This window comes from Vicugna pacos, unplaced genomic scaffold (genome assembly GCF_048564905.1).
Source record: "Vicugna pacos unplaced genomic scaffold, VicPac4 scaffold_20, whole genome shotgun sequence".
Lineage (NCBI taxonomy): Eukaryota > Metazoa > Chordata > Mammalia > Artiodactyla > Camelidae > Vicugna > Vicugna pacos.
The window spans coordinates 31002404-31015544 of NW_027328741.1; the positions used below are offsets into that span (position 1 = coordinate 31002404).

The 13141-nt window shown below is 40.1% G+C and overlaps 1 long non-coding RNA gene across 1 annotated transcript; it reads right to left on the reverse strand.

Annotated features, from left to right (window-relative positions):
- Window positions 1–548: 548 nt before the first annotated feature.
- LOC140694236 (uncharacterized) lies at window positions 549–3066 on the reverse strand. Its single transcript, XR_012069983.1, has 2 exons — window positions 2844–3066; window positions 549–709 (listed from the first exon to the last, which is right to left on the reverse strand). It is a non-coding gene; the product is annotated as an uncharacterized lncRNA (long non-coding RNA).
- Window positions 3067–13141: the final 10075 nt, after the last annotated feature.

The window sequence follows — 13141 nt, forward strand, 5'->3', positions numbered from 1 at the left end:
CAAACAGCCCTGTATCTGAGGCTTTGGGGTTTGGTGGGTGAGAATGGAGGTGGTTCCAATTCCCACCCAGGAACCCTGCCCCCCATGCCCTGTGCTTTCTCTAAGCCAGAGGCTCAGGGAGATCCTAGGCTGCATGCCAGGGTGGTCCTGGGCTGTTCACCACCCACCAGTAGTCCTTGGTTGGGTGATGGCACAGATGGTGATCCAGACCCCTATGGCAGAGGTGCTGGGCACATGAACATGCTAGAGGGAGGATGCAGCCAAGCCTGGCAATGGACAGCATGTGGTTGTCTGCATGATCTGGGCTCAGCCCAGGTGGGTTCAGAGATGTGTTCATTCATGCGGCAGAAAAGGGAAGAGGAACCAGAGCTTTGAAAGTGTACTTGTTAGGAGACAAAGGTTCAAGAGAAAAGTGTGAAGCTGTTTTGGCTAGGCCATCTTGGAACCCGGTGCAATGCTGGTCGCTTGTATCTGGGGAGCCTGATTATTGATGGGCAAGTGAGAAGTTCCCCGCACCCTACATGGTATAGTTTACAGGCAATTGAAGATACTTTGACAAGTAATTTTAATCACCAATAATTGTTATTTTCTCTGCTGGAGAGCAGTTCCATCCACAGTCATGGTGAGTCTGGCAGGGTTCTTGCCGAATCCCTGCCAGGGGCAGAGGAGGACCCGCCCAGAAACATCCTCTTATCTCTCAGCAAAGGCACTGTAATAGAAAAGAAGAAATCTGACTCTATGCTAGATCTGTTCCTTTGGCTTTAACCCTGTGCCCTGTTTTCTAGGCTTAGCCTTGCTAGCTCGGCACCTTTTGTAAAAGAATGTTGCCTTTAGCCTGAAATATACAAGGCAGCCTATTCCCAAGACTCTGACCTTTAAGGATATTCACACTTTTGCACTCATATAAAGATGACAAGTTGCAGAATAGAAAATAATGGGTTTTTTTTTGGAGGATTTACAGGGGCACAATGACATGAATCATGTGGAGAGCTGCAAGAACAAAGGATTACAAGAACAAATAATTCCTACACCAAGAAGTTTGCAACAACCAATCACACCCCTACCCCTTTCAAGTATAAAAGGTGCCTGAATTCTGGTTGGGGAAGAAGGTTCTCCAGGACATTAGTCTGTCATCTTCTTAGTCTGCCAGTTTTCCAAATAAAGTCGCTATTCCTTGCTCCAACACCTCATCTACTGATTTATTGATTTGTCGTGTGGTGAGCAGAATGAGGTTGGATTCTGTAACAGCACCTCACACCTTCCCAGTACAAGATGACTTTTGTGTCCTGTCTCAGAAAAGAGCCAAACAAAAGAACAGTAAGATACTCAACTCTACTGTACTCAGAGAAATGCAAATGAACGTGAAATGTTATTTTCGCACCTATCAAACTGGTAAACATTTGCAAAGATGTTCCCAGTGTTGGGAACCCTGCTGGGAAGCCTTCGAAGTCTGCCAGTGGTGGTGGTGGTACACCTTGGAAAGCATCCATTGTTAGTATCTATCAAAATTCAATGTGCAAACACTCCAGCCAGCAAATTAAGGTCTACAGAGAAACTTTTTATTCCATATATTTCAGTATTGCTTATGTTTTCACACAAAATATATATTACCTAAGGAATTTTAAAATACATTTTATAAAAAGAATCCTTAACTTTAGGATTCTGTAAACAGTTTCTTATGCTTTGTAAATTTACTATTCTGGAAAACAACAACAACAACAAAAATCAAATGTACTTTCTGTTTTTTTCCAGAAGTAATTATCAGCAAAACTTGAAAATGTAGAGACTCTGAGTTTGTCTTTTGGAGAGGCCTGCAAGAGCCCCAAGGACAGACTCTGGTTACAGGGTTAGGGTTAGGGCCTGGGAGGGGCCAAGGAGATGGGTGGGATAAGCCTAATTTTAAATGTCACCTTGAAAACAAGACTGTGTCAAGAAGCCCAGAAGTCCCTACCTTCCATTCTCAATGAATCACGATGAAGGGGGAATAATAAAATGGTCGCACTTAGGTTAACAGACTTCTTATTCTGATGGTTGCCCTTAGAATGCTTAATGAACCTGACCGACCAGTTGCTACCCACAACTCCAGGCCCAGTGTTAAAACTACAGCCATTGATCTTACTGTTTCTATTTTATTCCAGTAATCGAAAGTCATAAACATGCTTGGTCTCTGTGTCCTTCTCCAGGGAGAAAGTCAAAGGACTGTAACCTTACAAAGAAGGCCACACCTTGAGTGCTAATGAGATAAAGTGATCTAACCACTATCCTCTATAGAATTGGTCCCCTGGAGGCATCATGACGCCATTCTGAGTCTTCTGATGAGAACATGATTCTGTTAGTTGTTATGAACGCTTCGTTGTTTAAGCTATGGCTATATAATTATCCTGCCCCATTGCAAAGGTGGGTGCACAGTTTTGAAGGGATTAGCCTGCTGTGAGTTTCCTTTGCCTGGATGAGTAATAAAGCTGCCTCCTTTCTTGTAAGCTCCAAGACCCGGTCTCTGTGTTATTTGGCTCATTAGGGACGGGAGCTGATCTTTCAGCAACACTGAGGATCATGAGATGAACATACAGACAATCACCAGGACCTTTGGAACCACCTGGCACCAATATTAAAAACTGATGTAAAACCACAGAACGTCTACTAAAGAACACAACCAGTGGTATGGTGGGGTGTGGGGGTTGCATGAAGGGGCGTGGCATGAAACAGTGCACGTTTCACAGGCGCACAGGTCCACCATGAAAGAAAAAATATTAAAAAGAAAACAAAAACACTACCCAGTAGATATTAAAGTCCTCCTTCTTCATGGGGATACTGAAGAATGTTAAAAATGTATATATGCATACCTTTTCAAAGCAGGTCAAATAAGCTCAGACTTCTGGGCTGGGGAGGCTTCAGGAATGGAAATCCTGAGTGTCCACATGGCAATGGCTGGAGCAGGTACTGCCAACACAGGATGAGCCTGTACCCCAGGGACCAGAGGTACTGTCAAAATAAACCCACTGCAAGTACAAACATTGATGAGTCAAAAACCATAAAGTTGAGGTTACAAAACAAAGCCAGGATCCAAACACAGCCTCCTCAATATCACTACAAACAAAACGAGGGAAACCAACTCAGAACACTTCAACAAATAATGTGGATCCCTTGATTCTCCCAAACACGGCACAGGGGGCCTGTGCCCAGATCACTGGCTTCCTTTAGGTTTGCATATCCACAATCCTGTGCTTTGAACATCTCCTATAATTTAAACTGTAACCCCTTGCATATCCAGGCCATCTTATCTGGATAAAAGCTAAATTCCAGAATATTTAAACAACATTTTGCATTATTTCTAGAATACAGCAGAGAAGGCCAACAACGTAAAGCACAGTGCCAGAGGCAATGGGTGGGGGCAGGTGACTGTCCCAGAGCTTCAGGCATTCTGGACTTCCAAGCAGTTTTCAGGAGTTCTAGGGATGTGACCTTAGTCATTCACTCATATATGAGTTTTATAAAATTAACACATGTTGTTGTCAAAGTCCATAAGAGGTGCACCTTTCACAACACAATGTCACAGAATTACAACCCTTACACCTTAGAGCCCATCTCTGCATCTAGAAGCACATGGTTAAAGAAAGTTCCGTGTACTGAGCACTCTTTGGAGGAAGCTAGTAACATTAGCCTGAAAGCCTTTATTGGCCGAGGGTCCTGACAATTTGCTGGTGTAAGTTCTTTGTTAACAAAGATCAAGAGAGCTGTCCCTTTCTGAAAGCTCAAATTAGTGAGTTTTACTCTGGACAAGTTAAATTTAAAGGACACCACATGGAACTTTCTAGCAATCAGAGCTGTCTGAGCTGCCTCAGGAGGCAGTTCCTCATCATGGGGGACTGGCACAGGGGCTGATCTGAACAGGGAGGGCATCTTGGCTTGATATGATGTTATTATGGAGACGTGGGCCATGACACCAGGAGTGTCTGTGTGCTGCTGGTTACACCCGCTACAGCAAACACTCACACAGAACTGCCGCATTCCTGCAACCTGTCTTTATTGAAATCGAAGGAAGTACTTTAGTAACATGTGGAGAACAGAGGCAATCTGTAAACTTTAAGATCAATGTGGCCTTGAAAATCTGCTTTATAACCTGATATAACAGAATTTGGAGCACATTGACCTGGATTACAACTTTAGTTCTGTTTAAAATAAAACAAACCCAAAAGGATTTGCACCATACATTAATTCTGGTTACCTGCAAGGTATAAGCCTGAGGAATAGGGTGAGAAAACTCCACTTTGTTTTATGCAGTTATATATATGAATGTTGACACACATAGATGTCATATTATGCATAAGTCATACATATCTTATATCTAGTGTGTATGTAGGTGTTCAAAAAGTATTTGTTGTTTTGAAATTTTAAGAAATTTGCTACTCTATAAAATTTAAACAATTTACACATTGCAACAGAGAAGGAATTTGCAACAATTTCACAATGTGATTTAATTTACATTTAAATTAAATGATTGATTTCTTCTAATTTATTTACCTCATTTTTCAGGTTAAAACACTACAATGACCTCAGTGACTATATCAAAATGTAAACATAATGATGGCAAATATACAAAATGTCATTTTCCGCCAGTGTTTGTCACTCTTTCCATCTCTTCATTAGAAGCACCCAAGTTGTGGTCTTTTTGGTAACTCAGGCTATTTTATAAGTTTAAGTCCTGTGACCTTCTCCCTGGAGACCAAGCGTGATTATAGGGTTTTTTTTTTTTTAGTATTTAGAATCTCCTTTTATTTATTTTTTTAACATTTTTTATTGATTTATAATCATTTTACAATGTTGTGTCAAATTCCAGTGTTGAGCACAATTTTTCAGTCATTCATGGACATATACACACTCATTGTCACATTTTTTTCTCTGTGAGATTATAGCTTTTGATTACCGGAATAAAGTAGAAAGTGTAAAATCTATAGCTACAGTTTTAACAATAGGCCTGGAACCAAGAGTAGCAACCAGTTAATCAGATCAGTTGACCGTTTTAAGGTTGTGTATGAGAAGAAGAAATCTGTTAGCCTAAGTGTGGCCATTTTATTAATTCTACTTCAAAATCCCCACTGTCAGTTTCTCATTCAATTTCTATGGAAATAGGGAGATGGGCGTCGTGTTCATCTGCCTGCTTCCTGTTGAATGTGGGTGTTTTTGGGGGGTTCTTGAAATGGAACAAGCCAGCCTGATCTTGCCATATGGCTGGGGGTTCAGAAAGAGCCTTAGCTCTTTGTTTCCTGCACATTAGACATCAGAAAACTGTTAGTCTAAATATATATATATATATATATATATATATACACTTTTTGTTAACAGAAGTGAAAACAGAAACTGTAAAATTCCCAAAAGAATGCATTTGAGACCTTGAGGTCCATGGAAAGATGCCAGAAAATCAGGTGTTAACTTGAGATGTAATTTCTCCCACATATGCATCTGAATCCCCTACATTATGTATTTGTTGTTTCATGTCCTCTAGGGCAGTTGTGATGCTCCTGGACTCATCTGGTGTGAAAGCATGACAGGCAGTATGGATCTAGGAACTCAATAATTACAAGAGGAGAAGTTAAGCCCATTAGGTTGTAGCTACAAGTTGCCAGCAGACACTGCTTTGAGAATGGCGGTGGCATCCCAATTTTGACATTGCTCAGAAAACTCAGGTTCTCAGCAATACAGAAATTTGTCTGAAATCACATCTACAATGTTTACCTAGTTTTACATTGAATGTCTGAACTATAGTTATTTCATTTTGATTTTCAAATGCATTTCTCTTCTTAGTGGACAAAGCAGATGTCACCATTAATGGTTTTAGTGCTTTTCTGGATATGAGGAGATGCAGGAATTTGGGCTCATAAGATCTTTTCCTGAAAAAAATCTAGCTATTTGAAGGTCTGTTCAGCCAGCTTTCCCAGAGCACAGAGCGCCCCATTCCTGACCTCCACCCCGAACACCTTTCAGGGTGTGTTGGAGGTCAGCAGCTGCAGTGGCTCATGATTTAATCCAAGCAGAGTACGAAGGCAAGTGCCAACGTGACCCAATCCTTGTAGAGGCTGATGGCGAGTGCCTGCATGATCATACATTTGACCATGGCTTGGCACAACAATTTCATCCACGGAGCTTGGACTGCTTATTCCTATGCCATGCAAGAATTATATTGATAGGCCACTCAATGTGCTATTACAGGACTAGGCCTTATTAACAGTAGCAAAAATTATCCGGACCACCTGTCTTACTAGTCTGTTATGGTCCAGGAGAATATTCTCTCTTGTTGTTTTTTCCCATATCTAGAGTTGCACCATTACAATCATAGGTCTCATGCAGAAGCATATATCTGTTCTACTGTTCCAAGCTACTTTATCATTTTATCAGAGGCTCAGTCACACTTTTGACACATTTGGTAATGCAAGAAACAACAATTTTGTAAAACAGGCAAAATGCAAATAATATAGTTAGCAACATTAGTAAGGCCATAAGTAAGAATTTAAAACAAGAACTTTCATTAGGTGCAGCTCAGTGTATCTCCAGGTCAACTGACTTAGTCTGTTCTGTACCAATACATATCTTTAGGAAAGATGTTATACAGGCATTGTTCATAAGACTCCTAGACAAATTTCCTAGTGTTATTAGGTTGCTTATCCATAGTATAGTTCAATTTTTAAAATTTTTTCCAAACATAAGAGAACCTTTAAGCTTACATGTCCATACCCTGATATTAACTATACAAGTCTTTTCCATAATTGAGGGAAGTTATATTCTTTGACTGAAATTTTGTTTGTTGCCTTGATTGAGCTTGAGTGATATTATAAGACAATTCATATGTATGGCCAGGCTCAGATCAGGTATTATTAAGTAGCCAGGAGAGGGCTCCCACTTTGTAATGTCAATAGTGGCCTACATAGAACTATAATTTCTTCTTTTATTTTTCCTAGATTAAATTTTCTAAGGACTATCTAGTTAGAGCCTTGGAGTAGGGAAACCCACCAAGATAACACAGAAGCACTAGATAGAGGTAATTGACCATAGACCTAGCAATTGGATTAGTTCATAATCAAAGGTAAGAGCAATTATCAAAATAATTGGTATATAGGCCTGGTCCGGTGTCTTGGGTCAGCTGTCTACCTCAGATGTCATCTTCTCTTTCTGGTCTGCTAGCTTCTCCATTTGAGCATTGATTTAAGGTTAGCACTACTCTATAGGCCATTCCAGTGCAAGGGCTCTTTTGGACTGGAAATTAATCCAAAAGTCAATTTCCTTTAGCTTTTACTGTGTTAGTTAAGAGTACCTGATAAAGGGTCCTTCCATTCAGGCTGAAGATAGTTCTTTAAATCATGTCTGTTCCAGTGTGTATAATCTCCTGTTTGCAGGTCATGAGACATCGGATCTTCATCCAAGGATAAATTACTGACCCTCAGAAACAAACCTAGAGTGTTCTTTTAATAATTCAATTAAACTTTGCAGCAATGTAACATAACAGCAAGGAATGATCTGGGAAGTGAGTATTAGTAAATATAGACCTCAATTAACAAAACTAGAATTTAATATTCAATAAAACCTAATCGTTTTCTCTCTAAAGTTACCCTCAATTTTATCATATATAGCCAAATCAAGAAAAGTTTTTCCACAAATTAATTCTGATTATTTAATCATATAGGCTCTTTTAAATTGGCTGTGCCAGAACTTTTAATAAGGATTCTCTGGCTGGAATTTTAATAAGGTCTCCTACGGCCAGGAAGGTCATGTCAAGGGCTTGTCACAGATTTTGCCTTATAGATTTAAGTGAAGTATTTTCTCTTTAAGGTCCTCAAAATGCCTTGAGATTCCTATACCTGTTAGGAGGTAATCTTCCTAATTTATCTGATAGAGCCACTGGGAATTTAAAAGTTTCAAGTCTCTGGAGTGATCAGATAGAGGAAAAAGATAACTGTTCCAAGTCTGCTTACATAGGTACAATTTATCAAATTGCTGTGTCATAATTAATTAAGGAGAAGAGCTTATTTATATCTGGAAAACACAGATTAAAAAGCCAGTAATATTTTAGGCAAAACCAAAAATTATAACCATATTCATCAGTTTACTCAGCCCCATGTAACTAATCTTTTTGATGTTGTTAACAGCTTTATGAAATCAGAGTTTCCATCAGAATTTTAAAATTTCTTACCCAGTTTAGTTCACTATTATAGTTTGAAATTTATTAGAAACCAGTAAATCTCCTTGAAGAGAAAGCAATTTTGCAAAAGCATCAGAATAATACCATAACTGTCTATAAATGACAGAAGACTTAATAGCATGGTTAAACACCTATTTACACTGTAATTGATAAATAGACCTGGTCACAATAACCAGAATTATGATTAGTAACATTTCAGACATACCATATTTTTAGGGATTCCATATAATTTTTAGAATATCTATATTAATATTTTCTCATACAATATAAACTAGGAAGATTTATTATTCATTGGTCAATACTTTCCATGTTATTTAACATACCACATGAAACTTACTAGTTTAAAATCTCTCTTTGGGATGCTTCAAGGGCCCTCTGAAGCATCCCAGATTTAGCTGGAGGTCAAAAGAACTCTGATTAAAATTTGATATTTGGGAAGCTTTTTATAAAGTTTTGAAACACTTGGTCAGATAAACATATTGTTCACTTTGAAACATTACTTATTCATTAACAAAATATTTCAAAGATAAATACAGAACAGATCACTTAAGGGTTAAAAGAAACTTTAAAATCTGTTACTAAAAGCAGATTAACATTTTAAGATAACTTTGTTCTCTCAACAGAGAGAAAGCGAACTAAATCTAGCCTTGTACCATCTTACTTTAAGGATTAATTTTCTGGACTAAATTCATTTTAAACTTAGCCAATCCAGACCATGTGTAAAACCTTTTCCTCAGGGTTCCTCTTTTGCAAGCCTTCCACAAATTTCCCTATCCATATTATTTTGTTCCATATTTTCTTTTCCATTCAGAAGCAACTAGCTTTAGGACAATGTCACTTTTTTTTTTATTAACAAAACATAATTCCATTTCTTATATCTTCTTTTAATGAAAGCATTCATCTTACTTTCCTAGAATACTGAGATATTTCCCTTAGTAGTAGAGAATTTTTCAGGGTGGCACCACATATTTATTAATATTTATTTCTAAATATCTATTGTTTCTTTGCAAGAGGAAGTCAATATTCAGCAATAAATGTTTCAATGTCTTATTTTATCTGAAAATGAACTGGCTATTTAATAAACTTCCATCATTTAACTTAACTTAGCACCACTATAAAATTTCAAGTTACCAAATATCTGGGGAGATCATTTTGTCGCCAATAGGCGCAACTGGTGATCCAGGTTCTTGTCCCGTCCCAGAAAAAATTCAGAGACAAGACTTAGAGGTTAAAAAGGTAAAATGAGGATTTATTAAAGGATGGATAGTACACTCTCAGGGGAGAGCGGGCAGGCTCAGGTGAGCAGCTGCCCTGAATTTCTTTGGCAAGTTAGTTACATAGGGTGTCGTATTTCCTGATTATCATCCCAACTCCACCTTCCCAAAGGGAGGAGGGATTTTTGTCCTTATTCAGTCTGGATGGGAAGCCTCATGGCGTCGGTGCATGATGGGTACTTCTGATCTGCAAGGCTAATTTTATTGAAATGAGGGCATAATGAGTAAAAGGTTACATTCGGGCACTAGAAATTCCTGCCTTTTCTGACCTTTCTTTGTTGGCCTCCAAGCCAAAAGTTGTGGTCCCTTATCAACCCAAAGATTCCAGCTTTTCTTTCTCTGCCCAAGGATCCCTGCTGCTCACATGACATGTGGTTTCTGGCATTTGTCCTGTGCCCCTCCTTTCTGCCTAATTCCTGCCATTTGGTCTGTGTCCCCCTTTCTCTGCTCATATCTAGCTATCTGCCTGCTCTAACATTTTCCCCTCAAGGAGTCTGGACCCTTAAAATCTTTTAAGGGGAAAAGGGCTGATGGTCAGTCTTCTGTAACTGCTTCAAGCTGAATATGGACGTAATCCCTACCTGTGGGCCCAGATCTCCTTGCTATCTGTCAGAGATATGGGTTTCGTGATTGTTAGTAGTGGCAGGGATGGAGAGTGGGGAGTAGAAGGAGGCAGAGGCCTTGTCCAGTGGATGTTGATGGTCTTTATCTTCAGGTGGAATGGGTTGGAATCCTTGTTGCATCATCATTTGAAGATGAAGTTGTTGTATTCTAGAGGATAGAAATTTTACTTGGTGGTTAAAAATACAAGGACCAAAGAGAAAGATGAGAAATATGGTGGCTGTGGGGCCTAGAAATTGAAGAAGCCAGGTATACCCTGGAAACGATCCCTTAAGTGTCTCAGTCCATTCCTGTTTTCCTTGGTTGTACCTGTGGAGCCAGGAAGCCTGTTCATAAATTTCTTTAACATTTACTTCTACTTCCCCTGAGACATTAATGTATGTGCAGCATGTTTTATTTATGACTGCAGAAACCCCTCCTTTGCTTGCTAAGAGATAGTCTAGGGCTCAGCGATTGTCAAAGACTACCCCTGCCAGAGAATCAAGGGACTTTTGTAAGAGTGTTAGAGTGTCTCCGGTTTTCTTTAGTGCATTATCCAGGAAGGAGGTTAGGTCCCTCAAGGTTGTTTCATGGTAGGCAAATCCTCCCCAAGGGGCAGCATCACCTACCGTCCCTATAATTTCCGCTAGTACCAGACCAAAGGCCCTTTTTTGTCTCACATGGGTCACATTGAGGACAGTTATTTGGGCTGGAGCCAGGGTTCCCAAGCTGCAGTCCCCATAGTGAAGTGTATTGTCTAGATGTGAGAGAGCAATGGCTTTGGTCACTGTGAGGTAGTTATCTGAGGTTCCACATAGCCATAATAATCCAGGTGGTGCTGGTCAAACTGTGAGATTGGTTTGGTTATATAGCTGGAGAAAAGTTTCGGGAGGTGGGAGACAGTTATGGAGGGGTCCATCTGTATTTTGAATTTTGTTTTTGGTTTGGAGTATCCAGGAGGGGGTTCATAGACAGGGAGTCTCATAGTAAGGGGATAGCTGATATAACTAGAGCAAGAAATTTTGTTGGCATTAGTTTGTGAATTGTAATAGCATAAATGTGTGTGGTTAGGAGTGCAGGATGATGTGTAAAGAGGCTGGCCCACTATATCACTCCAATTTATAGGCTTAAAGATATTTAGGGGTAGGCTTATGTTTTGTTAGAGAGAGCCTCACGGGCTGAAAAGGGGTCTATGTTTCCTCTGTGAGTATCATTGTAACAAGGGGTACATCCTAGAACTTGATTACAGATAAGGGAGGTTTTGGTGATATTTATAGCCTTTGAGTAGGGAGGTGTGATGTGGTAACACAGAGGAGGGGGCCTCTCCCATGTAACGATTAAAGAGAAATCTTGTCTAGAGTAATCAAAAGTAGACTGATTAAAAGCAGAGAATACAGTGTGGTTGTTGACTGGGTAGTCCTTGAGAATAGTGCTTATGTCTCCTGGGGTGATGGGTTGTGTATGGCAAATCCAGCAGAGAGAGATTTTCTCCCTTAGCGATAATCCGAGAGTTATTGACTATTGTGTTATCTTTCCATGTTAACTCTTGAGACCAAAGAGATTGGATAAATGAGACAAGAACAAGTAAGGGTAGAGTTAGGGTTCCTAGCACTTGGGGGGTGAGGGGGGAAGAGAAAAAGAAAAAAAGGCAGAGAAAAAAAGAAACTGTGGGGTGTCTTTTAGAATTGGAGCGGGTTTTACTAAACCCAGTACTGACAGAGCATTTTTTTTCAAGTGTGGGTGTGGTGTTAAAGCGGCACTCATAAGATTGTGAGAGCTAGCAGGAGAAAGAGGACAATAAGTATGCAAATCCACCAAAGCATATTTGTCAGTGTGGGCGGATGAGGGTAACAGCAGGCACAAGGGGAGATAATGGTACTTAGCCTGGAATCTGTGTCCTGTGAAGACTCAGGGGGAGGGGTAGGTTTAATTCTAGAAAGATGTACCGAATTAGTGGTCCCCTGTAACTTTACTGCAGTAGGAGTGCTGAGAAGGACCTGTATAGTGTTTTGGTCTGAAGCTTCCTTTGAGGGGCTGCAGATAAGGAGGTCATCTATGTATTGTAATAATGCCCTGTCTCTAATTTGAGTTCCCTTAGTTCCTTTGCTAAGGCATTGCCAAACAGGTGTGGGCTATCCTGGAATCCCTGAGGAAGGACAGTCCAGGTATATTGTAGCGTTTCATTAGTGTTTGGATCAGTCCACTCAAAAGCAAAAAGGTATTGGGAATCAGGGTGAATGGGTATGCAAAAGAAGGCATCTTTAAGATCTAGGACTGTAAACCAGGCGGTGTCCTCAGGGATCTGAGTGAGGATTGTGTATGGGTAGGGAACAATAGGATGGAGAGGAATTACAGCTTCATTTATGATTCGAAGTTCTTGGACCATTCTGTATTCCCCATTTGGTTTGAGGACAGGTAGGATTGGAGTATTACAGGGGATTGGCATGCCACCAAAAGCCCATATTTAATGAATTTTGGGATTAGGGGTTGGAGGCCTCGTCGAGGCTCTGGTTTTATATGATATTGGCACTGGAAGTGAAGTTACTAGTTTCCTTTGAAGTTATTTTTACAGGAGTGACAAACTTTGCCTTTCCTGGGATTCTCTGATCCCAGACCTGTGGATCTACAAGTTTTTTTTTTTTTATTTCTGGGGGAATATTTTTGGCTGGACTGTTTGTATCTTTTATAATATATATTCCAGACAAAAATAAGCCCTGTTTTTGGTTTTCAGGGAGCATAAGAGTTACCTCCAAGGCCGAGAGAAAAATCTTTTCCGAATAATGGGCTGGGGCATTTAGGCATGACAAGAAATTTATGAGTTATAAGGGTATTTCCCCAGGCGCAAGTTAGAGGGGTGGTGAAATGTTTTAGCTTTGCCCTTCCTTCTACCCCAACAATAGAGCAGGTTTCAGGGGAAAGTGGCCCAGCGTGAGAAGTCAGGACAGATTTAGTGGCTCCTGTTTCCACTAGAAATTGGACAAGCTTACCTGCCACGTCAATGGTCACCAGTTGTTCCTCTTGAGTGATGATGACTGTCTTCTCAGGAGCATTGGGAGGTCCCGGGTCCCATCAATCA